At 46.9% G+C, this 26699-nt stretch overlaps 1 protein-coding gene across 1 annotated transcript in view; it reads left to right on the top strand.

The window, feature by feature from the left end:
* LOC142777498 (uncharacterized) overlaps window positions 1–26699 on the top strand; it is a 101025-nt gene that overhangs the window by 58810 nt on the left and 15516 nt on the right. The window lies entirely within an intron of this gene.

The following is a 26699-nucleotide window of genomic DNA, read 5'->3' as shown; positions in this document are numbered from 1 at the left end:
GACCATGCTCTTAACATTGCAACTTTTTTCATCCGCACTGACATGTCCAAAACAGCTTTTTCCTCTGGAAGCCTGTTGATGAATGTCGATCTGTCCTTGTTGTTTCCCAACTCCTGCAATAACCTTGTTGAGGTTACAGCATGTAAAAATAAATAAATAAATAAATAAATAAATAAATAAATAAATAAATGGAGGCTTTTGCAAGTAGGTCTAGAGCAATGGACGAAACAAAATTTCACTCTCACGCCCAAACATTCACCGATGATTGCGGCACTTCTTATTGCAAAATTTGAGTGCAGCTCTCCAAGCGTGTTATATATATATATATATATATATATATATATATATATATATATATATATATATATATATATATATATATATATATATATATATATATATACATATATATTCTTACAAGAAAACGTATATTTACAGATATTTACAACGATTACACGTGATGACAATGCCTGGCGCACTGGCGGGCTGGAACCAGTCTCTATCCACTTCGTAGTCTTTTCTTTCAGTCTGGGACCCTCTACTGCTTTATGCCCCAATCCCACTACTGCCTTGTGGCACTACCCCGCGGCGTTAAAGCGCCGACCCGGCGCTTGTCACGAAAGGGGAGTGTTGGGTGACACATAAGGCTTCAGTCTGACGACGTGCACAACAGTGGATGGTGGTGGCATTGAGTGCGCTTCGTCGACGACTCGCTGTATCTCGTAGGTGAGGTTGGTGATCTTGCGAAGGACTTTGTATGGTCCGTCATAGCGAAATAAAAGTTTTTCTGAGAGGCCGATGTGACGACATGGGGTCCACAAGAGTACGAGAGAACCTGGTGCATACGAAACTTCGCGGTGGTGACGATCGTATCGATCTTTCTGAGAGGCTTGAGAAAGCATGAGTCGTTCTCGGGCAATCTGTCGTGCTGCGTCGGCTCGCTCTATGGCATCGCGGACGTATGTGACAGGGGAGCTTGAACCAGCGGGAAGGAGTGTATCAAGAGGCAGAGAGGGTTCCCGTCCATAAAGAAGGTAGAACGGGGAATAGCCTGCGGTGTCATATCTGGAGGAGTTGTAAGCGAAGGTGACGTAGGGTAACGTTGCGTCCCAGTCACGGTGGTCTGGAGAAACATACATTGACAACATGTCCGTGATAGTGCGATTCAGGCGCTCTGTAAGTCCATTAGTTTGTGGATGGTATGCCGTTGTGAACTTGTGGTTCGTGGAACAGGAACGTACGATATCCTGGACGACGCGAGATAAAAAGTATCGGCCTTGATCAGTAACGAGCTGTCGAGGAGCGCCGTGATGCAATATGATGTCATGTAGCAGAAAGTCGGCGACATCGGTAGCGCAGCTGGTTGGAAGAGCGCGGGTGATCGCGTAACGTGTCGCGTAGTCGGTCGCCACGGCAACCCATTTGTTCCCGGATGCAGAAGTGGGAAATGGCCCGAGAAGGTCGAGCCCTACGCGGTAGAATGGTTCAGCAGGGATCTCAATAGGGTTAAGAAGGCCAGCTGGAAGCGATGTTGGTCGTTTTCGACGTTGACAAAGGTCGCAGCTGGCGACATACTTTTGCACAGAGTGATATAGGCGTGGCCAGAAAAAACGGCGCCGGACGCGATCATAAGTGCGGGTGACTCCCAGGTGACCAGCGGCAGGTTCATCGTGAAGCTGTCGGAGAACATCTACACGCAAATGGGAAGGCACGACGAGAAGGCGGTCAGGACCATTAGGGCGCATGTTGTGGCGGTAGAGAACTCCTTCATGAAGGAAATACAAGTTCAGAGAAGTGGGTGGAGTAGCGGAACTCAGGCTTTCTATGATGGGAAGTAAATCCGGGTCGCGGCGTTGCTCAGAAGCGATATCAAGAAAGTCTGATATTGATAAGACGCAAGCCTCCGTAGCTCTCTCTGTGGCGTCTGGTGGATCCACTGGATACCGTGACAGGCAGTCGGCGTCTTGATGGAGGTGACCAGATTTATAGACGACCGAGAAGGTGTATTCTTGGAGGCGTAGAGACCAACGACCGAGACGTCCCGTGGGATCCTTTAGCGAGGAAAGCCAGCAGAGTGCATGATGATCAGTTACAACCGTAAAACTGCGGCCGAAGAGGTACGGGCGAAATTTAGCGACAGCCCAAACAAGAGCAAGACACTCTCTTTCGGTGATGGAATAGTTCCTCTCGGCAGGGGATAAAAGGCGGCTGGCGTAGGCGATGACACAGTGACGTCCATGCTGACGCTGAGCTAAAACAGCACCAATTCCGTGGCCACTCGCGTCCATACGAACTTCTGTCGGGGCAGTCTGATCGAAGTGGGCTAATATTGGCGTAGTCGTGAGGGCTGCAATGAGCGCCGAAAATGCAGCACTCTGAGGCGAATTCCAAGTAAATGGGACGTCTTTTTTAAGAAGCTCGGTGAGAGGCCGCGCAATATCGGCGAAATTTCGGATGAAGCGGCGGAAGATGCAGGAACTCGGTGGCACAAAGGCGACTTTGAGCATCATGGGCAACAGCGGCGTCAAAAGGCAGTTCCAACTGAAGAAGACCCGTCGAGCAGTCGATAAGGGCGGAGTGCGCAGAGAGAAAGTCGAGGCCAAGAATCACGTCATGTGTGGGCACTGCTCAAGCACGGTGAACAATACGACGGTCTGACGCCCAGCAATACACACGCGAGAGGTACACATGCCGAGAACGGCAGATGTGCTCCCATCGGCAAGCATTACTGCACACTTAATAGGAGGCATGATCACTTTTCGCAGTTTAATACAGAGAGCAGCGCTCATGACTGAAATGTGTGCACCAGTGTCTATGAGGGCTGCAACGGTAACGTCATCCACCAAAAGGTCCAAAATATTGCGGCGTGTAGGAATCGTCAATAGAGGATTTGCAGAATGGGTCGTTAATGCAGCGTCACCTCCGGGAGCTGCATGGTCTAGTTTCCCGAGGTTGAGGGCCCAGGTCGTGCAGGGGACCTAGATCGAGAAATCATCGGCGAGAGAGATCGGCGGCCTTGGGGTGATGGTGACCGGCTGAACCTTCGGTCCTGAACGTTAGTAGGAGCAGGCTGTGGATCGTGCGGAGTAGAAAAGCGGCGAGAACTGCCTTCAAAGCGACGCCATGCCCCAGTGTTCCAAGATGAATTGGATGACCAACGATTGCGACAGTAGCGTGCAATGTGGCCGGCGCGAGAGCAGTGAAAGCAGATCGGTCTATCATCCGACGTTCTCCATTCAGCAGGGTTCCGGTAGCGGGAAGGGTAGCGTGAAGGGTACACCGGAATCTGGTTTACAGAAGCCGAGCTCTCGGTGGGGCGAACGGCGCAAACAGGTGTGATGCCGAGATTTGCTATTTCTTGGCGAACGACGGCTTGGATGAGGGAGACGGTGGATGCGTTGTCTTTAGGACCGTCAGAGGCGATGGCTGCAGGAGCCATTGCTTCGAGTTCACGACGAACGATTCGGGTGACATTTTCGGACGATGTAGCTTTCGTGAACTTGGGGCTGTCTTCACAGGTCGAAGTGGCTGCAGTATTAGGCAGACGCGCAAACTGGCGGGTTATGCGACGGTTCTTGGCATGCTCGAAGCGCTGACACTCCTTCACAACCGCGTCGACGGTGGCGCAATCTTTAACGATCAACAAATTGAAGGCGTCATCGGCAATTCCCTTCAATATGTGAGCGATTTTGTCAGTTTCGCTCATGTTCTCGTCCACCTTTCGACAGAGGCCCAATACGTCCTGTATGTAGGATACATACGATTCCGTCGATGTCTGCACGCGACATTCCAGGTCTTTCCTCGCGGCCTGCTGTCGCCCAAATGGCCTGCTGAATAACTCGAGAAGCTTCAATTTGCAAACGTCCCAGCTGGTCAACTCCGACTCATGCGTCTCATACCAGGTGAGCGCCGTATCCCGCAAGTAAAATACAACGTTGGCCAGCATCAACGTAGGGTCCCACCTATAGTATTCGCTCACGCGCTCGTACAAAGCGACCCAATCTTCAACATTCACCTTGTCCTTGCCTGTGCCCGAGAAGGTTCCGGGGTCTCGTGGAGGCAGGAGAATCAGAGGAGGCAGCTGGTGCTGCTGCTGCTGGTGCTGCTGGTGCTGCTGGTGCTGGTGCTGGTGCTGCTGCTGCTGCAGCTGCGGCTGCTGTTGCTCTTGTGGGTGGGCCTGTTGAGCCATTGCAGGAAAATGAAGGTGGCGACCACTCCGAAGTTCCGTGTTGGTTTGCCGGAAAAGCCAGAGGTAGGCGTACCCAGCACCTCCACCAATAATCTTACAAGAAAACGTATATTTACAGATATTTACAACGATTACACGTGATGACAATGCCTGGCGCACTGGCGGGCTGGAACCAGTCTCTATCCACTTCGTAGTCTTTTCTTTCAGTCTGGGACCCTCTACTGCTTTATGCCCCAATCCCACTACTGCCTTGTGGCAATATATATATATATATATATATATATATATATATATATATATATATATATATATATATATATATGAGAATTGTATGAATACTGCTGATAATACTTATTCATTAACGAGGGTCTCGTACTGGCAGACTTGGTGCCTTAGGTTGTATACGAGGGATTATTGGTCATCTGCCAGCTCGTAATAAGTTCACGTGCTACGTGACGCCACACAGGCTCATGAAGAGTGTGCCACACTCGCCGCCATGGCTACAGATGGCGCTGACTGACACTCCCACGTTTAAATTCACATTTGCTAAGGCACGTTGCCGGGCTAGTTGGTTGGGGTTCATCATTTATAAGGATATAGCACACCACGACAATGACACAAGAAGAGAGACGAACACACACAGCGCTAATTTGCAACTATTGTTTTATTTGCGATCACACATGCTGTGTGATCGCAAATAAAACAATAGTTGCAAGTGCTGTGTGATCGCAAATAACACAATAGTTGCAAGTTAGCGCTGTGTGTGCGGGCGTCTCTTTTCTTGTGTCCTTGTCGTGGTGCGCTATACCCTTATAAATGATAAATTCACATATATACCCAATAAAGTGGCTGGGGGATAGCCGCCGTGGTAGCTCAGTGGTAGAGCATCGAACGCGTTATTCGAAGGTCGCAGGTCTAATAACTACTTCTATACTTGTCATGTTATCACTTTGACATGGTCAGTAACCGCAACGTTACGTTAGTTGGCGAACGCTTTTTTTTTTTACAGCATTCATCGCATCCACTCATACGTCGCTTCGTTTCCAATTGCGGTTCCGGCGCACACGCTCAACTTTACCGTGGAGGTCATCGGCAAAATGACAATCTTCCGAGGCTCATGTTATTTTCTCGGTTCCTCCTTCTCGCCTTTAGTCTCCTTTGCACTCCGCCTTCGCTCTGCGGCCGTCTTTGATCCTTCCATAGACCGCAGAACGGGCACCTAAAAGCTGCGCTTTCGAATTAGTTACGCAGGAAATCCAAGTGATAATGCAGCTGCGCCCATGGTACAAGGACAGAAAAAAAACAAGACTCGCTCCCTCATGTGGACCACAACAATTCAAGTTTCTGCACTGCTTCTTACTGCGGGGGCGGGAGGGGGTGTTTATGTATAAGAAGGAAAAGAAGAGAAAAGTGAGCCCCGCAACTGTCTGCATCAGGGTGCGACACCTCAGCAGTAGCTCACAAGGGATGGGGGTGAGAAGGGATTAAGAGGATAGGAACAAAGGTGTAGAGGGAAAGAAAGAGAGATGAGGTAAGCCAGCGAGCGACGACATATCGAGGGGATGAGAAATAGGAAAGATGGAAACGCGTTCACGGGAGTCCGAGGACGGGGCACCACTTGCGAGAGCTTTTGACGGCGTCAGGAGAAGGCGTAGAGCAAGTCCAGTAGGTCATAGCTACGCTGTCGTCGGAGATCGGCGTCAGGAGATGACGTAGGGTGAGCCCAGTCGGCCAGAGCTACGCCGACGTCGGAGATCGTGAGGGCACAACCGGTCGGCACGGAATCCAGCGAGTAAGTCCTTGCGGAGGCATGATTTGAAACAGCACGCATGAAAGACGAGCGTTGAATGCCTGCTTACTGCGGACACTGTCGCTGAATATAACGTAACACGGTAACCCATGTGCATGGCTTCTGCACGTAATGAATGCGTATATACGTTGAAATTACAGTCGTTGGTCGCGGTAGGTTATGGTGTCGTGCTGCTGAACTCGAGCATGCAATCCCGACCGTCACTGCCACATTTCTAAGGGTGTAATGAAGAAACATTGTGGCGACAGGTGACATACACTTATATACACGCTTAAGAGTCCCAGATGGTCAGAATTAGTCTTTAGTCGCCCACGTGCCTCAAATAATCATATCGTGATTTTGTTTGTCGCCCGGGCTCTTCTCGAGACACTCGAAAGTACCAATTATTCCCTCGCTACACTAAAGCTTCAAAACGTATAGACCACAAGAGGTCTAATTCGTCACCGGCCCGTTACCATGACGTCAGCTCACCCAGGCCTGATGCGCTGAGCAAGCATCAGGTGAATAAGAGCGGAAGGAAGCGGAAGCCTTCTACCCTGACCCACGGTGCAAGGATACTTTAGGTGAGTTCACAATACACTTGAAGAGATCATCGAGGAGCAAGAGCGCTCACAGCTGCTCAGGCTTTCCGGAACCAAATCGAGCCGCAAAATACTAGATGATTTGGGCCTCAACTCTATTGACCAGTGCCCCGATTCTATGCAGGTTCCCAGAAACATCAGGGCTCAACTGCGCATCGCACCCATTCCCCGCAATATGCACCCTGCGCACAACGTCGGTCGGCGTAGGGCCTGGGGTAGAGCTCTGCTCGAGCACGTTCGTAGCAACCCCACTGATGCAAGCTTTGTGGATGCTGCGCCATATGTCCAACAAGAGGCATTCGCTGTTTCCATCGTCGACTCATATTCCAGGCTCACTTGCATGCTCCGCCACAGTACGCACATCGAAGCCCGTGATAGCTGAACAGGTTGCAATAGCGCTGGCTATGCTATTAGATAGTCGCAGAGAGTCAATATACAGCGACTCCAAGGCGGCTATCAAAGCCTACGAAACCGAGATGGTAGCCCCTCAGGCCCTCCGCATTCTCCAAAGCGTCAGGAGTATCACGCCCCATTCTCTCACTTGGTTTCCCGCTCACCTGGGGTCGACTGAGGGCTCTACCTCTAACCCGAACGGGGGCGCACACGAGGCTGCGCGAGGACTCACTGACCGCGCCGCCTCCATAGTCCCTCTGCCTCGCTGGAAACCCTTACTTACGTTCAACGAAATAACAAAGCATTTCTATCTGTCAAGAAGGGTGTTCCCTCTCCGACACCCGGCCTTGTGCAGGGTGCAGGCAGTCACCCTAAGACTATTGCAAATCAGTGCGTATCCTAACCCTGCGGTTCTTCATGTCATCTACCCTGAACGGTATCCAAGTGCGGATTCCCCCGCTTGTGAACTGTTAGCCACATTCAATCATGTGTTGTGGGAATGTGAAGCCATCGGCCCCGCCCTCAGCGAGGACAGGTGGGCTGCGCTCTTACGCAGCCCCGAACTTGAGGATCAAACCCTGGCCGTCCAGAGTGCCCGTGAAAGGGCCGCCAAGCTCGGCTTGACGGTCTCAACGTGGGATTAGCCGGGTGGCGCGGGGTCTCCCCTGCGTCTTCTCAGAACAAAAATAAAGTTTTAACCAATCAATCAGGTGAGTGAACGACGCGAAGCGAGCGCTTGGCGGGGAGGGGACCAACTATGTTCTCGTTTGCGGCGTGCCGATAGATGGCTCGCCGGACTGAGGACCGGTAAAGCCGCTTGATCTTGATCAAAGGGCTTTCAGGACCGTGGCGGGCTGCTTGTGAATTCCGCAAAGCACATCCGGCACGTGAGCGACGGTTTCCAAATACGAGAGAACCAGCAGGTAATCGTGCGATATCAACCACGCGACACGCATAGAGCGGCGCCGCAAAAGAGATGGTGATAAAGGAGGAGGTTGACGATGCGGCGAGGGTGTTGTGGCGACGATAAATGAGTGCCGCTACTTTTCTACATCACGGGGCTTTCCTACACCAGAAGGGGGAGTAGATGCCGGGAAAAGTTTGTAGCGCCATCTTCCAGGCTCCTAGCGAAGCAGAACATTATCGGGCAGCGGATTGTCCCGGCGTTGGCTCACCTGAAGTATTCTTGCACCGTGCCCTGACCACAGCCCCATTAACAGAGTGCGACACAGTGGAGCCCATCGCGTTTCCTTGCGCATCATACGGTGACACTATGCGACAGCTTTTGCATGTAGCGCATCATTCGAAACAAGCCGGAACCGGTTTCAGCAAGTGAGCTATGGCTAAGCACTGGCCACGCCATCAAGCGATCGCGTTTACGAGCGTCGCGTTAGTCAAATTAGCCGTACCCGGCTAATTTGGCGCATTAATGGGCCAAATTGGCGTATTAATGCAATGCGCCTTCCAAGCGCATTGGCGCTGTATACACACACGGTGCAATGCTCTAGAAATGCGACGCCATGCACGACGGGCCACATTCATGCAAACGCAGCTTATAAACAGTGAACGACTGCGTGAATGAGTGACGTCGTGCACCCTTAATGCAGCTCTCATTTTTCGCTGGGTAAGCCATGCACAAGTATACCCATCTGCCAGTTCACTCGCGAAAAATTAGCGATATGTTCGTGGCAAAAGGCGCTCAAGGAAAAATAAACCCTCGAAGTAACCATGATCGTGTCATATCAAGAGATACCGACACATTTAGAAGCTCTTTCCGGCGAGGTGTCATAAAAATGTCGAACGAACTACCCGGCAAACGCTATTGCTGGATTAAAAGACGCCCCAGACTTCGAAAAAGTTGTCGAGGCGCATTTGTGAGGGCGCTCAAGTTAATTTTTCAGTGCCATGTATCGCATCGTCCAATATCGCATCGTCCAGGGCCAGCTCAAAAAAATTGAAATAGGCGCACCTAGTGTCAAACAACAGCAAAGGTTCTTGCGAGGTCAAATGATTTCCCTCCGCGTAAAAAAAATGCGGAGCAACGTCGGCACACGAACCACAGCCGACGCACTGTTGTTCAGAAACGCTGAAATAGTTCGGCAGTTTGCGCTGAACTTTTTTTTTTCTTTTCGGTATCCGTAAAAAAGTTCTTTTTCGAAGATGTAAAATACTGTCACGGGGTCGTGACGTGAACGAAGGGAGCAGACTCCAGGTCGAAGAAGAAACTGTTTATTCGGGTGAAACTTGTGGCCAAGCAAGAGGAAAGTCACATTACAGCAACACACTGACACTGATAGCGGCAAACAGAGCGTCGGCCATCGATCAACTGACAAGCGGCGAAGTGTGTCGGCATTTATACCCTTGCCGTCGAGTATTCCAGCGTTATCGCTAGCGGTGACGTATAGGTTCCCGCATAAACTGTAATGTTCACGAAGCGGGCGTAATCTTAACAAAATTATCTACTGCCATCCCGAAGCTTCTCGAACAGTGTAGGCGTGATTTGCGAAAGAGAATTACTGACAGTAAAACGGGGCGATAACATAACGCGAGGAGATAATGTGGCAATATATATATATATATATATATATATATGGGATATGGCACAACGGGAGCGTTGTCAACAAGGATAAATATATTTATTTCCCAACAGTTTCGGGAGGGGACCTCCCTTCATCAGGGGATGAGTTATCAGGGGATGAAGGGAGGTCCCCTCCCGAAACTGTTGGGAAATAAATATATTTATCCTTGTTGACAACGCTCCCGTTGTGCCATATCCCATACCTTCACGAAGACTAACTGGCCCATTGAATTATTACTCCCACTATATATATATATATATATATATATATATATATATATATATATATATATATATATATATATATATATATATATATATCCGTTTCGTCACTCAGCTGATCATTTGCGATGAAGCCCCGACAAGTATCCGCACGCATGCAGCGACGAAAAAAGGGCGGGTCACTGCGAGTATCTGCCAGTAGGAGGGCAGAATGTTAGCAAAGCTTGTGCAATGAAATATAAAGCTAGGAGTTCTGGGAGCACCAGCAAAAGCCAACATCTGCATTTGCAGTGTCCGATTTCAGGCAAACACACACTCGCGTTAAAGGTGCGGTGCGTGCCACAATGGTCCGGCGTTGATGGAGCTCGGCCGCATGTTGAACCGAAGGTCGCGGGAGCGATATCGGTCGTGGCGGGCCCATTTCGATGGAGGCGAATTGTAAAAGCCTCGTGTTCATAGATTTACGTGACCATCAAATAACAGCGATATGGACGTAATTTTTGAAAACCCTCCACTGCTACGTACCTCGTAACCATATATAGTGGCTTTGGCAAGCGAAACCGCAGCAATTATTATGCAGGGTGATTATTTCAGAACTAACTTATTTCAATGGGCCGTGGTTTTGTCACAAGCTGCCCAGTATTAATTTGGTTTGCGGCAAAACACTCAAGAAGGATGAAAATTTAATGATTTGTTCCGTTTTTTATAAGCAACGCAAAAAAGCATAAATAAAGAAAAAATTACGAAAACTACGAAGTCCTGCACAAGAAGGTATGACTGTCCCGCCGCGGTGGTCTAGGGGCTAAGGTACTCGGCTGCTGACCCACAGGTCGCGAGATTGAATTTCGGCTGCGGCGACTGCATTTCCGATAAAGGTGGAAATATTGTAGGCCCATTTACTCACATTTTGGTGCACGTTAAAGAACCCCAGGTGGTCTAAATTTCCGCAGCCCTCCACTACGGCGTTGCTAATAATTATATGGTGGTTTTGAGACGTTAAACCCCATATATCAATCAATCAATCAATCAATCAAGATATGACTTGTGCCAATTAACAAGTTTGATTACCATGTGGCATGCCAAACATGATTATAGCATAAGTTCGTGAAGGTCATAAATGTTTATTATTTCGTAGTTTACAGCAGATATTGAATGGAGCATCCAAAACGTCAAACTGTTCTGACTTCAACAGTATGGAAGTAAGATAAATGTCGTGCGTTTCTATAGTTTTTTTTAAACAATATTCTTTCTCGACACTGCGCATCGAAAAGATTGGGTTGTTCGTTAATTACCGCAAACCGCATTAAAATCGGATAATCTGTAACAAAAGCTCTACACAATGAAATTAGTTCGCTCGAGTAAATGATCCTTCATTAGTTAACGCATAAAAACTCCTCACTCCAATAAGACCAGAAAATGAAAACACGACTAATCACACAAAAAGAAAAGAAAAACGAATTGCGCCATACTGAACCAATGAGATTTAACTTATACGTACACCTTCCAAGTTTCGTATAGTACTCTTTTTTATTTTGCTTCCTGACACAAGATTGATAAAACTGACGAGCTGCTTAATTCGTTATTATATGATCTGTTTTCAATAAAAATCCACATTCAGGTAGATTTCAGCCGATTCAGCTATCCCAGCTGCCCCCTCAGCTTGAGAACTTCGTGTGCAGTGCCTTGAAGCCTCATACATCGCGTTTCGTATTGCTTACAGCCGCCTCCAAGTGGTCTGTTGTATTTGCCCGCCCGCAAAATATCCGACTACCCTTTTTGTTCAACCTTGACTCAACGATCTATAGATGTTCTGAGTTTCGGCTATTTTAATCACTCCAGAAAATCAGCAAATTATATTCATGTCACCCAATAAGTTCTGTTTGTAATGCCAATTAATCATTTAATGTCACCACGGTTGAACAGGTTTGTTCACTGTACCATATACATTTACGCATACATTTTTAGGACAAAAATTCAACTACATAGAGCCAACTGTTCACGTACTCCGACATTGGCTGGCCTTGACTTGTTTAGACCTCACCAGCTGATCGGCATATACACGCATTCATATTATGCTGTACCATTATATATCCATACCTCGTACTGACCCAGAAAACACCCTTTTTGTATCACGAACAACCGATAAAAACATTTTCTTTGTTATTATTTTTTGAGTAAGACACTCATTTTAGCTTTGTTTGGAAATCCCACGAATCGATGTCATGGGCTGTATATCTGTCTGCGACGATTGTCACATCATCACCCGTGAACACAAACCGTTCCCTGAATTTGCGCTGCGACATTTCTCAGTTGAACTGCTATGTCCCCCCTTCTTTCAACTTCCCTCTCAATGATCAACATATTATCGTAATTGACATCTTTTTAGAAAGATATTGCCTGTAATTTCGACATGCACTTCAGTGAAACGCGGAAAGCGGGAGTACTATGAGTTGAACGGGTGAAGAGAGTGCACGCTGTCCTTGCTGCATATACTCAGTTGGCCGCAAATGTTCACAATTATGAATACCTTGTACACCCCACTACTGACAAGGAAAAAAAAGGAAATTAAAACAACCATCGTATGCACATATGGAGAACTTGAATAGCAAAGCTTTTGACTACTTCCAAAGCACACATCAAATATATCGACTCAGCCCTAGAACTCTCTAAAACAATATCGCAGAGCTCCGGTCGGCTCGGTTGCTCACTTCCTCAGGAATCGTAATGCCCGACAGCTTATTTCTTACTTTTATTGACAAAACTAGCCTAAAGCCATCGTTACTCTGAACAAAATATTTCACGTTTTCTTTGTATTTTAATGTACAAAGAGGGGAAAAAACGCTCCAGTCAACATTCCTTCAAGACGTTTCATGTCCATATGCCAGACCCGGTTCTCGGCTAGCCGGCGTCCTCGCCGCAGGGTATCGGCACGTGCCGAAGCCCTGGGTTTGGCGTGCCCCCTGGGAAACGACAGCTGGGAAACAAAAGCATTCACAATACGCCACTTCCGATGAACCTTGCATCATTGTCTGAACGGGATAGATTGAACAGCGGCGTACCGCCTTTCGGGCTGTCTTGTGGGGCATAGTGGCCCGACTTCCGATACGAATGGTTCCAGGACAAACGGAATAATGCTGCACGTCAATGTTACAATCTCAGCAGGCTCTCGTTTTGTGCATGCAGTCGGAAGAAGTGCGTGCTTGGATCGATTGCGTGTTCTAACACGCCACAGAACTCTGCACAGTAAGCCCCCCCCTGCGAGTCGGAACCGAGCGAAATGTTTAGCGAAAACTTTGTCATTTATAAGCGCAGTATAGCTCTGATGATTCAGCTAACAAGATTGCTTCGTCGATGTTATTGAAATAATTATGCACAAATGAGCGCATCGAAACAGCAAAAGAATGAAGCGTGCATCGCCGATAAGGAGTTGAACGAATGGAAAAATATTTGACATGTGCTGAGACATAATGACGAAGAACAGGAACTGCATTTGTTGAATTGATCTTCTTGTAACTAGTTTTTGTTTCCTCGCCTGCAGACAGCAGGGATATGCAATACGGCATGTCACGAAACTTCAGCCTAAATTTTCAAACATTAACCCTGTCAGCATTAAATGTTTTCGGGAAATGCGTGCCAACAATTCAGAATTTTTTATTGCTGAAATAAAATATTTAGACCATTCTATATATCAGGAAAAAATGTGTAAACATTTTTGGTGACCGTTTGGTGACAAAAGAATGATTTGTGTTGGTACATACATATGGTTTAGTGAAAGGAAACCACTTTTACGATTTTTATACGCAGTATGCATTATAATGAACACAGCTCATAGACACACAAAAAAGCGCACCAGACTACTTTTCCGGCAAGAATGTTTTTCCCCTACACATAACACTTGGAAACAGTCCCCTTTGATCCAATCTTGATTCTCTCGCCGCGCGCGCCTTCGAGGTGTCGCTCCTCCATAATCATTTGAGTCTGAAATCGTGGGTACATCCTCGTCTGGTGAACTGAGATCAAATGAATCAGATTCCACACTTGGGGAATAGCCCATGTCGGAAGAATCACCGCTCGACTCCCTATAGCATAAGAGCAGCGTCGGCGCGCCCTTCGGCAGCGTGCGAACTGCGTGATGTGAACGCATGGATGCAAATCGTGTTGTTCTGCGTCTATACTGAAAACAAAATGAGTGAAAAGGCTAGAATATACCTTCATTTTATCGCCAACGAGACAGGATTAGCTTTTCCGAGTCTCCTAAACGGGAAAGGCAACAACGGCAGCGTCGTTTGTGTAAATTATAGCACCGCACTGAAACAGCTGTAATCGCGTCCGGGGGAGTAATAAACGGGTGTAGCAAGCGGTCACCCTTTGAGAGATTGGAAACCAAGCGCTTTGCGGGCGCAAGAAGTGACTGGTAACCACCCGAAGGACAAAACCGAAACCAGCCGCACCATGTGCGCGCGTTCGGGTTCCGGTGTGCAAGCGAAAGCCGCAGCACCGCTGTGGAAAGCAAAAAAGTTACGGAGACATCGGCGTATGAAAAAAACACAAAAAACTCCACGTGCCCCGTAGCATGGCATCATGTGCAGCCAAGCATGAGAAGTGATCAAAAAAGGCGCGTGTTTTAATAAACCATCCGCCCCGCGGGCGCGCTTTGGTGCCGGTACCGTTTTGCGAAGCAACAAAACCACAGAACACCTATATACTTGACAAAACTACAACAGAGGTATATCGGCGCCTGAAAAAAAAATGCACGCCTTCCCGAATCGTGGCAGCACATTCCAAGCAAGAACAGATTTCTGAAGCGCGAATTTTAAACAAGCCGCACCGCGTGCATGCTCGAATGCGCAAACGATAGCCAAAGGGCCACTTTGCGAATCGCAAAATAATAAAAAAACAGAGCGGCATCGGCCCATGAAAGAAAAAATTCGACGAATTACTGAACTATGAGAGCAGGAAAATCGTCGAAAACGGCGTGTGTTCTAAACTAGCCCGCCGCAAGCGCACTCAGATTGCGCAAGCGCATACGCAAGCGACTTTCGATCGGCGCGCCACCTAGCGTAACATAAAAAAGCAACAACCTAGAGACAATGGCCCATGAAAAATGATTCATCGTTTTGCGAAGCATGCCAGCAGCGCATGCCTAGCAAAAAAAATTCCTTGAAAAGACGCGCGTTTTAAACCAAGTGAGCCCCGAGCGCGCTCTGTTACGCAAGCGGTTACCGGATCAGGAAAAAAAAAACATCTCGGAAAAAACATCGGCGCATGAAAAAAACATTTCACAAATTCCTCAAGTGTGGCAGCAGATGCCAAGCAAGAGAAATTATCGAAAAAGGCGCGCCTTTCAAACATCGAGGCAGTGCCGGACATGTACGATGAAAATCATGCAAAGTTTAACTATTATATGTACTACTCAAGAACTCAATAGCAAGCACGTTTGACTATGCCATCAAGCAAGTCGTTTCTATTTTCGTCCGCTCTCAAATCAAGTGATGAGTAGGGATGTATGGATAGATGGATGGATGAATAATTTTATTATGGTCCTTCGGTGCGTGCGTTTAAGGCGCAGCGGGCCGCTCCAACGTCGGGACAGAGAGACCTTGCCCCTCCACCGCGTCGCGGGCCCGATGGACAGCCCAGAGCTGCAGGCTTCAAGGTCCGAGATCAATAAAACGATTGATTGACAGCTTTAAGATCAGGGTCCTTCTCTTTCTCTTGATGTTGGAAAGTTATCTTTGACACATCCAATTTAACAATTGACAACAGAAATCCATGCGCCTACTCCCTCGCACCCACTGCGATTGTCGGGAATACGACAGCGCGGATGCGTATAGCTTGCCCACTGGTCGCGAGTTCCACGCCGGCGATAGGCTGCCTCCTACTACGTAAAGCAATAACACATCCACCCGTCTCCACGAAGTGAACGAGACGAGTGGACGAAGCTAGCTCCTACGTTTAAGTACCCGACTAGTATAAAGGATGGACAGATGGACGCAAGCAAGGCGCATGGGCGGACAGGTGGACAGACGGATGGACCGCCAGATAGACGGACGCACACACGGACGAACAGACGAGACGGCTGGCGCAGGTGATCATGTATAGTTATGTGATACACTTGATTAATGTACACATAAAGTCTGTTTTTAAACAGATATTTTTGTTTTTCGCTGTGTCAGTGTTCACTCTCCAGTTTCGGCTTTGTGGAGCGTGACAGACGCAGACAGAAAGGCTGGGCCCTAATGAGTTTCGCCCCTAAAACGTCACGACGCGGTAATGGTTGGCTATATATTTGAGCGGTTGATAGTACCTCGAGCAAAATCAGTCGGCCAAATGCTCCTCTCCGCCCGTGAGAGCGGTATACTTCCTCTTCAACCCACCGCATCGGCTTCGACTGATCCGAAGAGCTTAACGGATGGCTCGTGCTAGTGGCGGCTTGTAATATAGGGACAGACGCTTTTCACCCTTATGTTCCAATCGGGGCACTAAGTGGTTACTATTTACTGTACATAATAATTGTTGCCTATTAATTTCAACTCAGTTTCATTAATATATATATATATATATATATATATATATATATATATATATATATATATATATATTGGAGGAGCGTTTGTCGCCGGATCCGGGAATAATAGGAGAATAAAAGGAGTTTGACTCACAAGTGAAAAGATTTTTTACTTGACGTTTCGACCGTGGGCCCGGCCTTCGTCAGAATGAAACCACTGACGAAGGCCGGGCCCACGGTCATTCTGACGAAGGCCGGGCCCACGGTCGAAACGTCAAGTAAAAAATCTTTTCACTTGTGAGTCAAACTCCTTTTATTCTCCTATATATATATATATATATTGTTATAAACTTCGAGAATAGTGCAGTAAGTATAGGAAACAAAACAATAAAATATTTCTTTAATCCTAACAGTTTCGGCTGTTGGATCAGCCTTCTTCGGAGGATGTAAGTGAAATGGTACAAGTTTCCGTAGCAGAGGGTCACCCTCACAGTTTGAAGACCCTCTCCCCCCCCCCCCCAAAAAAAAAACGAGACAAACGGGCGAACGAGGTAGCAACAGACAAGAAGCAGAAGAAGGAGAGGAACTAGAAAGGAGCGACGGAGAGCCGCCGGAAACGCTCTGTCTGTCTGTCTCTCTCTCTCTCTCTCTCTCTCTCTCTCTCTCTCTCTCTGTGTGTGTGTGTGTGTGTGTGTGTGTGCGTGTGCGTGTGCGTGTGCGTGTGTGTGTGTGTGTGTGTGTGTGTGTGTGTGTGTGTGTGTGTGTGTGTGTGTGTGTGTGTGTGTGTGTGTGTGTGTTAGATCTGCGCCGTTAAACCACTGTTGTGTATGAAGTGAACCAACGTGTAATATGCTTGCGATAACATATCAAAGCCAGTTATGCGCGACTAACTAGCTCAACAATGATTTTTCTTAGAGGTAGATGGTTCTCCATACATGCACTCCATTAGATGCACGCGGCGAGTTTGGCTGTTCGATTGAAGCAACGAGGAAGTACGCAATCCTCGTCTTACTCTCGCTCGTAAAGCAACTCAACTTTGCAATATTAATGTTATTGGGCACAATTAAAACGTATAGTGAGTCCAAATTCAGTGTCAAATAAGTAGCCGGGGTTAATGTGTATTTTGTTTGTAAAGGTGTACTTAGCGAACTTTTGCGTCGTGATGTATTTATTTCCGCGACATAATTATAGGTATAATGTGAATCGGACAATTATCAGTAATGATTATTCATAAATTGACTTGCATACGCATCATTTATTACTCACATGTTGCGAAATTTCACAAGCTGAGGGCTACGCGGAAAGGTGGTTTCAGAAAATAAATGAGTAGGTATGTTTAATGGCGAGCTGCTAAGAATTCCACCCAGTAGACAAGGAATGGACTCAGTAGCTTCTTAACAGAAAGCGCGGGCTTTTAAACCTCACAGCATTATGGAAGAACACAATACCATGCATGCTGACCGTACAACGGCAATTTACGGCTGTAACGAAATAGGGAGGATGTGCGCGCGGAATACGTCTTCGCGCGACGCGATGCAATCAGGTGCAAAGGTGATTACTTCGCCTATGTGTACCTCCAGTCGTGGCCTGGGAGACGATAATTAGGGAGACGACTCGGCAGGCCGCACCCATCACCTGCCGCACGAAAGGGGGGTGATCAAGCGGCCGTGACATCGGTTACGGTGTTGGGCTGCTGACCCGACGGACAGGGGTTCGATTTTCCGGCTGTGGTGGTTGAAATATATATATATATATATATATATATATATATATATATATATATATATATATATATATATATATATATATATATATATATATATATATATATATAATAACTTCCCCTGTACATTCCTTGGCATTACTGTCTGTTAGATCTCATTAATGTTGTGTCAAAACACGGGAAAACGAGCCCTTAGGTATACACTTCTTTCCCATATATATATATATATATATATATATATATATATATATATATATATATATATATATATATATATATATATATATATAGTGGAAAAAAGTCATAATAAAAAGTTCCAAATGGACGAGGCCAACTCTGGGTACGCGTAGGGGAGTTGACGGGTGCCGCTGAAGATCTCGCCAGCTTAGTAGACGAGGAGGGTGCCCAGTATTGCAGCCGTCTCAATACGTTGCGCGGGTCACTCCATGCTCGTCGCCTACTCGAGCCTCGCAACACCGACGACCACGCTTCTTGCTGGCTGCACGTCAACTGCCGAATTTCAAAGCAGTCAGAACTCTTTCGGGACTTAGAAGTGTGGCAGCTTGGACTAGATGAAATGGCATGACGATAGTTCTGGCGCGAGAACAAAACGACTACACAGAGACAAGAAGGACGTGTCCTTCGCTCGTGTCCTTCGTGTCCTTTTAGCGCTCGTGTCCTTCGTGTCCTTCTTGTCTCTGTGTCGTCGTTTTGTTCTCGCGCTGTAACTATCGTCTTTCGGGACGTCCCGTCCCTTCTTGAGGTCATTTCTTTTTCCTCGAACACATGTGTGCCTCTTTCAGTACAGGTATAGGGAAGACGTGACGGCGCCGCTGCTGCGTCGTTAGTCGCTGGATATCGTCCTCCCAACACAAAGCACCCTTCCTTGGACGATGGGGCGTGAGGGCGGGACGAAAACCTCGTAATCTTGTACTACTTTAGGCACGATCACCCCGCATATTCAAGCAGAATTAAATGTCTTTAAAGCTCATCAAGCAAAATGAAATGCCTCCCTCCCTATTTTGAATTTTCAGGCAAGATTTTACACCGCAAGATTGAACCGCTCACTGCAGGTAAATTTCGTGGCTCACGCGACCATTGATGTCTTGTCGGTAGAGATAATTTAGGAAATTTTATTTAATGTTTAGCGCTTGTAATCCCTCATCTCTCTGTGCTGTGTACTACACTTGTATAAAGTATTATTATTTTGTGTTCAATTCTAAGTATAGTCTGACAGGCAGCGAACCTGATTGTTGTGTGTGAGCCCCACTGAGCCAAGATGCGTAAAAATATTGTGATTTTCACTGAATTCAGCAGGGTGAAAGTTCGAGTGGAAGAGTATCCGAGTATAAAGTACGAGTCTGAGAAAGTTAGTTTTTTGTTTGTTTGTTTGTTTGTTTGTTTGTTTGTTTGTTTGTTTGTTCGTTTCGTCCGGATCTTATCTTCTCTCTGTGTCTATGACATTTAATATTGTAATGTGTACCTTAGTCAGCAGCTCGATTTCTATGAAATTCTAGAAATCTAGGGTGCAAAAAAAGCCAGATTCCACGTATAATGGCAATCGATGATATGCGAAGCACGAATGATAAAGGTTGATATATGTCACTTTAAAATTAGCACAACTGCCCCGCCACGGTGGTCTATTGGCTAAGGTACTCGGCTGCTAAACCGCAGGTCGCGGGTTCGAATCCAGGCTGCGGCGGCTGCATTTCCAATGGAGGCGGAAATGTTGTAGGCCCGTGTGCTCAGATTCGGGTGCACGTTAAAGAACCCCAGGTGGTCGAAATTTGCGAAGCCCTCCCTTACGGCGTCTCTCATAATCATATGGTGGTTTTGGGACGTTAAACCCCACATATCAATCATCACAATTAGCACAACGTGAAGAGGCGAACAGACGTCGTACACAGTAAACCCAAATTTCATTATCTATCGCTGGCGGTCTCAACGTGGGAGTAGCCCGCTGCGCTAACGTGCATTTTGCCAGACACAGATAAAGTTTTGCACCCTCCCTCACGCTTGACATCTGAGCTAAGCTTTACAAGCTTTACTCCTAAAATTCGGCAGATCCCACGTACCCTGGGAATCAACGTCATGCGGAGGGAAGGTGACCGTGTTGTAATTTTTTACTTAGCGACACGTCATGAAATAACGCTAAATACATGTATAAATGTAGCACGCACAGACATATGTTCAAGAGTTGTACTACATGGTTATATAACTGATTATTTGCACTTGCCCAACGTTGCCAACAGGAAGATGAGTATTAGCAACACCAGAAGCGATAAGCTGATATGAAGCGATGGTCTTCACGAGGATGGTAGCGAATCAATGCCACCTAGGAAAGTACTTTCAGACCTGCTCGCTGCCACCGCCATGACGTCATTAGTTTTGCCCGAGCGGGCACGCTTGCGAGAGGCTGTGAATCCATGGATTGCCACCATTGTCTCCTGTTAAAAGATAAAGCGTTCGCGGCGAGTTCTACAAGCTTAATATATTTATTCTGCCTCTTGCGACAAAAAAGGCGCTGGTTTCAGTAATCTATTAGGCTGGAAAGCGTTTAGAGATTTATATGTGAGCCATTTTTTTCCACGAAAAAGTCAGATTGGGCGCTATCGATTGTGCAAGTGGTCGATCTAAAAGAGATAAATTTCATGGACCACCAAAGGGACAAAATAAATGAGGTAAATGTTATTCATTCTTCACATACACACACACACACACACACACGCACACACACACACACACACACACACACACACACACACACACACACACACACACACACACACACACACACACACACTAGAACATACAGAGGGACTGTTCCTATTCAATTTCAATATTTCTGCAGTTTTATTTGTACTCTTTCCAACATCTGCCTTCATAGACACGTAGTTGTTGAGGAAAGTCTGTGCCGCTGCCACAAATATGTTATTCAGAACATCATCAGGGTGATGAATATTGCAAGAGAAAACAAAATCTTTTGTTTCACAAACATCTCCCGTGCCCGTGAGCGACACAAGGAGCGGAGTTTCTCTCTTGCTCTTGCCCCTCTCGCAGTGGTGCGTAGTCGCTCGTACAACTTAGGGCTTGAAAAAAATGATAGTACTGGGTCTAGATTAAATCGTATAGCCCCCGTGGGCACTTCTACTGTGCACTGCCGGTTCTTGGACCAATGTATTTGGTAGTGATTCCCAACTATTTTATCTTGAAGTAGAGCTCACACACCTGAAAACCATTTAAGAAAGCGCTTTATCGTAAGTGTCTACACGCATCTAAATTTCAAGAAAACAAATTACATATATATATATATATATACATATATGCCAGAACATATATACAAATTTGGTATATATGAAGCTAGTGAAACGGCCGCGAGCGCATCATGAGCGTGGCATGTAGTCATGTTCTTCCACGACACGCATACCATGATTATCATGTTTGGACGTGTCATTTACCTTCGTTTTCCGTTCGTTTCACGTAATGCGAAATTTGGTACATGTGAAGCGCTGCGGGCGCTTCATGAGCGTGACATCTAGTCATGTTCTTAAACGACACGCATGTCATAATTATCACCTTTGCACGAGTCGTATTCCTTCGTCATCCAATGACGTCACATAATGCCGAATTTGGTACATGTGAAGTTAGCGAAATGACCGTAAGCGCACCATGAGCGTGGCGCGTCGTCATGACTTCCACGTTAGGGCCCGTCACTTATGTTGGCCATGCAGTCATATCATAGCATAACTGTTTTACAATGTTTTACAAGTGGCGGCGATGGCGTAGTGGTTAGAGCATCCGCCTCGCATGCAAGAGGTCCGTGGTTCAAATCCCGGTACCGCGCAGTTCCCAACCGGATTAAAAAAAAACTGCGTGTTGATGGAACTGCATTAAGAGGCCTGGGGTGCGGCCTCACCGGCAAACACCGCCGAGAACGCACTCCCTCACCAGAGAAGGATTGGCCACCCTGGTGCAGTGTCTGGCCACTACCTCCCGCATGCTTACGTCAAATAACTCACGGCCCTCAGTCCCCAGCAGCTGCGAAGCAACTGACCACGGCGGCGGTCAGATCTGCAACGCAGCAGAGGGTGCTAAGAATCTCTGGATCCGGACAGGCCGCCATTGGAACCTGAACTTGGCAACGTTTAATGCTAAAACCCTATCTAGTGAGGGGAGTCTAGCTGTACTATTCGAGGAGCTAGAGCGTGTTAAATGGGATTTAATAGGGCTCAGTGAGGTTAGGAGGACAGATGAGGCCTATACGGTGCTACACACTGGGCACGTCCTTTGCTACAGGGGCTTGGCAGACAGAAGAGAACTGGGAGTGGGGTTCCTAATTCACAGAAACATAGATGGCAACATAGAGGAATACTATAGCATTAATGAAAGGGTGGTAGGTATCGTAATTAAACTGAATAAAAGATACAAGATGAAGGTAGTACAGGCTTACGCGCCTACATCAAGCCATGATGACGCTTCAGTTGAAAGCTTCTATGAAGACGTGGAATCGGCAATGAGTAAGGTAAAAACACAGTATACTATAGTGATGGGCGACTTAATGCAAAGGTAGGGAAGAAGCAGGCTCGAGACCAGGCAGTAGGAGATTATGGCATCGGTACTAGAAACGCCAGAGGAGAGCTACTAGTAGAATTCGCAGAACGCAATAATTTGCGGATTTTGAATACCTTCTACCGAAAACGAGAAAACCGCAAGTGGACATGGAGGAGCCCTAATGGCGAAAATAAGAATGAAATAGACTTTATAATGAGTGCACACCCTGGCATCGTGCAGGATGTAGAAGTGATTGGCAAGGTACGATGCAGTGACCATAGAATGGTACGGTCTCGAATTCGCCTAGACTTGAAGAAGGAACGACAGAAACTGATACGCAAGAAGCCAATCAATCAGCTAGCACTGAGAGGGAAAGTACAGGAATTCAGAGTGTCGCTGCAGAACAGGTACTCGGCTCTTAGTGAGGAAACCAACCTTAGCGTAGATACAATGAATGATAATCTGACGAGTATCATTACGGAGTGTGCAGTGGAAGTTGGAGGCAGGGTAGTTAGACAGGACACTGGCAAGCTTTCCCAGGAAACGAAGAACCTAATTAAGAAGCGTCAAATCATGAAAGTGTCAAGTACAACAGACAAAATAGAACTGGCAGAGCTTTCGAAGTTGATTAATACACGTTAGGTATGCGATGTAAGGAGGTATAACATGGAGAGAATTGAACACGCTCTGAAAAACGGAGGAAGTGTCGAAGCATTGAAGAAGAAACTTGGGATAGGCAAAAGTCGGATGTATGCACTAAGGGACAAAGAAGGCAAAATAACTACCAATGTGGATAGGATAGTTAAAATAGCGGAGGAGTTTTACAGAGATCTGTACAGTAGCCGAGACAACCACGACCTTAATACTATGAGAACTAGCAGTAACCCAGATTACACCCCACCAGTAATGATAGAAGAAGTCAGAAAAGCTTTGGAGAGCATGCAAAGGGGCAAAGCTGCTGGTGAGGATCAGGTAACATCAGATCTGCTGAAAGATGGAGGACACATTGTGTTAGAAAAACTAGCCACCCTGTTTACGAGGTGTCTCCTGACGGGAAGAGTACCAGAGTCTTGGAAGAACGCTAACATCATCTTAATACATAAGAAAGGAGATGACAAGGACTTGAAGAATTACAGGCCGATCAGCTTGCTCTCTGTAGTATACAAGCTATTTACAAAGGTAATAGCTAACAGAGTAAAGAAAACATTAGAATTCAATCAACCAAAGGAACAAGCAGGATTTCGAACAGGCTACTCAACAATTGACCACATTCATACTATCAATCAGGTAATAGAGAAATGCTCAGAGTATAACCAACCACTATACATAGCCTTCATAGATTACGAGAAGGCGTTTGATTCAGTAGAAATATCAGCCGTCATGCACACACTGCGGAATCAGGGCGTAGATGAAGTATATATAAACATTCCGGAAGAAATCTACAGGGGATCAACTGCTACCATAGTGCTTCATAAAGAAAACAACAAAATACCAATCAAGAAGGGTGTAAGGCAGGGGGACACAATATCCCCAATGCTATTTACCGCGTGCTTACAGGAGGTTTTCAGAAGCCTAGAATGGGAACAGTTAGGAATAAGAGTCAATGGAGAATACCTTAGTAACCTGCGCTTCGCCGATGACATTGCATTGCTGAGTAACTCGGGGGACGAATTGCAACTCATGATTACGGAGTTAGACCAGGAGAGCAGAAAGGTGGGTCTTAAAATTAATCTGCAGAAAACGATAATGTACAACAACCTCGGCAAGGAGCAGCGCTTCGAGATAGGTAATAGTGCACTTGAAGTTGTAAAAGACTATGTCTACTTAGGGCAGGTAATAACCGCAGAGCCGAACCACGAGATTGAAGTAACTAGAAGAATAAGAATGGGGTGGAGCACATTCGGCAAGCACTCTCAAATTATGACAGGTAGATTGCCACTATCCCTCAAGAGGAAGGTATATAACAGCTGTATCTTGCCGGTACATAGCTGCGGAGCAGAAACCTGGAGACTTACAAAGAGGGTTCAGCTTAAATTGAGGACGACGCAGCGGGCAATGGAAAGAAAAATGGTAGGTGTAACCTTAAGAGACAAGAAGAGAGCAGAGTGGATTAGGGAACAAACTGGGGTTAAGGATATCATAGCTGAAATCAAGAAGAAGAAATGGACATGGGCAGGGCATGTAGCGCGTAGACAGGATAACCGCTGGTCATTAAGGGTAACTGACTGGATTCCCAGAGAAGGGAAGCGGGTTAGGGGGAGACAGAAGGTTAGGTGGGCAGATGAGATTAAGAAGTTTGCGGGTATAAATTGGCAGCAGCAAGCACAGGACCGGGTTAACTGGTGGAACATGGGAGAGGCCTTTGTCCTGCAGTGGACGTAGTCAGGCTGATGATGATGATGATGATGTGAATGAAACTAACGCGAGAGCAGCAAGACCATGACTTGTATATCATGAGATACATGTCATAGTTTTCATGTTATGACTAGTCAGTAGTCACTTATGCTCGTCGTATACGGTCATGTTATGGCATACCAATTTTGGTATAGATCTTCAACATCAAAACAGCAAGGAGAGCTAAAAGCCGTAGGCGGCTAGACACCGAAACTTGTTAAGAAATACTTGGCATTTAAAAACATCTGTTCTGAAAACGTACTACCCCGCGCGTTTATTATTTTAATGCCAGGGCTTAAGCCAACAAGTCAGAAACACACATGACACCTGTATTTTTGAGCAACAACGGAACATGGTGGATATGGTGTCATTGGAATGACTTAGAAATATGCAGTACGGATACACGTACCTTCGGGTCATCAGAAGAAAACGGATCTCGACGACACGCTCCCATTTCGTTCATCGGTTGTCCTAAGGAAACGATAACACTGGCAACTTCGATCCCTTTGCCGCGACAATTTGCCACGCAGCATCATCCAACCATTCAGATTTGCAGTCGTACAGATTGCGAATATCCAGCGCACAAAGCCCATCCCATATCCACGCTGCAGCTAACGGACACAGAAAAACATCGTCTTCTCGAGTCGCCAACAACCACAATCGCACGCCACGAAAACGTTCGTCAGGCTTGTAAATCCAGGTCTGTCGAGCGACAAGAGCAAGTGTAGACACGTTTGTGCAGCGAAACACACCAGTCTAAACAGAGTGACGTCAGAGCCCGCAACAGAACCAATGAGCAGGCCTGAAATCATCTATGGGTGGCATTGCCTGAGCACTGCTACATAAATGAACTTCAGCGCTTGGCACCTAACTACAATTGACGTTATGCTGACGTGCTGGCTGTATCATAGGAGTACATATATAATGTTCATAAAATTCGATAGCCAACCCTGCAACCTCAATTGACGTTTCACGAACATCAAGGTTGATTTCAAAAGTAGCTCAGAGACCTGGCATGGCTCTGTGGTAGAACGCTAGATTGTCACGCAGAATGCTTGAGTTCGATTCCTGCTGCAGGACCCTGGCTTTTATTCTTTGCATTTTTCGGATCAACGCTGCCGATGTCAGCTTTTTTCTAACGCTCACGCGTTAAAATTGCCCATGCGTGTTCTCGTCGTTCCTGGGTAGATACTACGTGTCAATCACACGTGGCGCATACCAGTGGCATACCCGCACGCGGGTATGTGCCACTGCCTTGGCGCGAAGTGCGGCGTTCAAGGTAAAAGGGCTTTGTTATGTCGTTGTACGTAGTGGGTGCATCCCGATTGGTCTCTAACTCAGCGAGATGGGATTGACCTGTGGCAGCGCGGTCGGTAAGTGCGCGCGCTGCATCATGGGCGATCTCGTTGAGGTTGGATGAGGCATCCGGCACCAGGCCGAGATGGGCGAGGAACCAGATGACAGTGTGGTGCTTCAGGGCACTCGGGTCCGCTCGGCGCAGGATACGTAACGCCTGGTCAGAGATGACTCCGCGTTCGAAGGCTTTGGTGGCCGGTCTGAAGTCGCTGTAGATGAGTTCCCGTTTGCTGTCGAGCATAGCTATAGCTATATATATAAGCTACTTACTCCGCTACTTCGGCGTTTCGGGGGAGGATCGTGGCAGAGTTAAGAATCTGCTGCGCGGATGATACCGCGACCGCGGCGAAGGCTCGGTTGTTGTGATAGGCAGCGGCGTCCACAAACGAGACGT

This window comes from Rhipicephalus microplus, chromosome X (genome assembly GCF_043290135.1).
Source record: "Rhipicephalus microplus isolate Deutch F79 chromosome X, USDA_Rmic, whole genome shotgun sequence".
In the NCBI taxonomy this organism is placed as follows: domain Eukaryota; kingdom Metazoa; phylum Arthropoda; class Arachnida; order Ixodida; family Ixodidae; genus Rhipicephalus; species Rhipicephalus microplus.
Note: the sequence above shows the minus strand (reverse complement) of the source record. Positions and strands in the feature narration are given on the sequence as shown.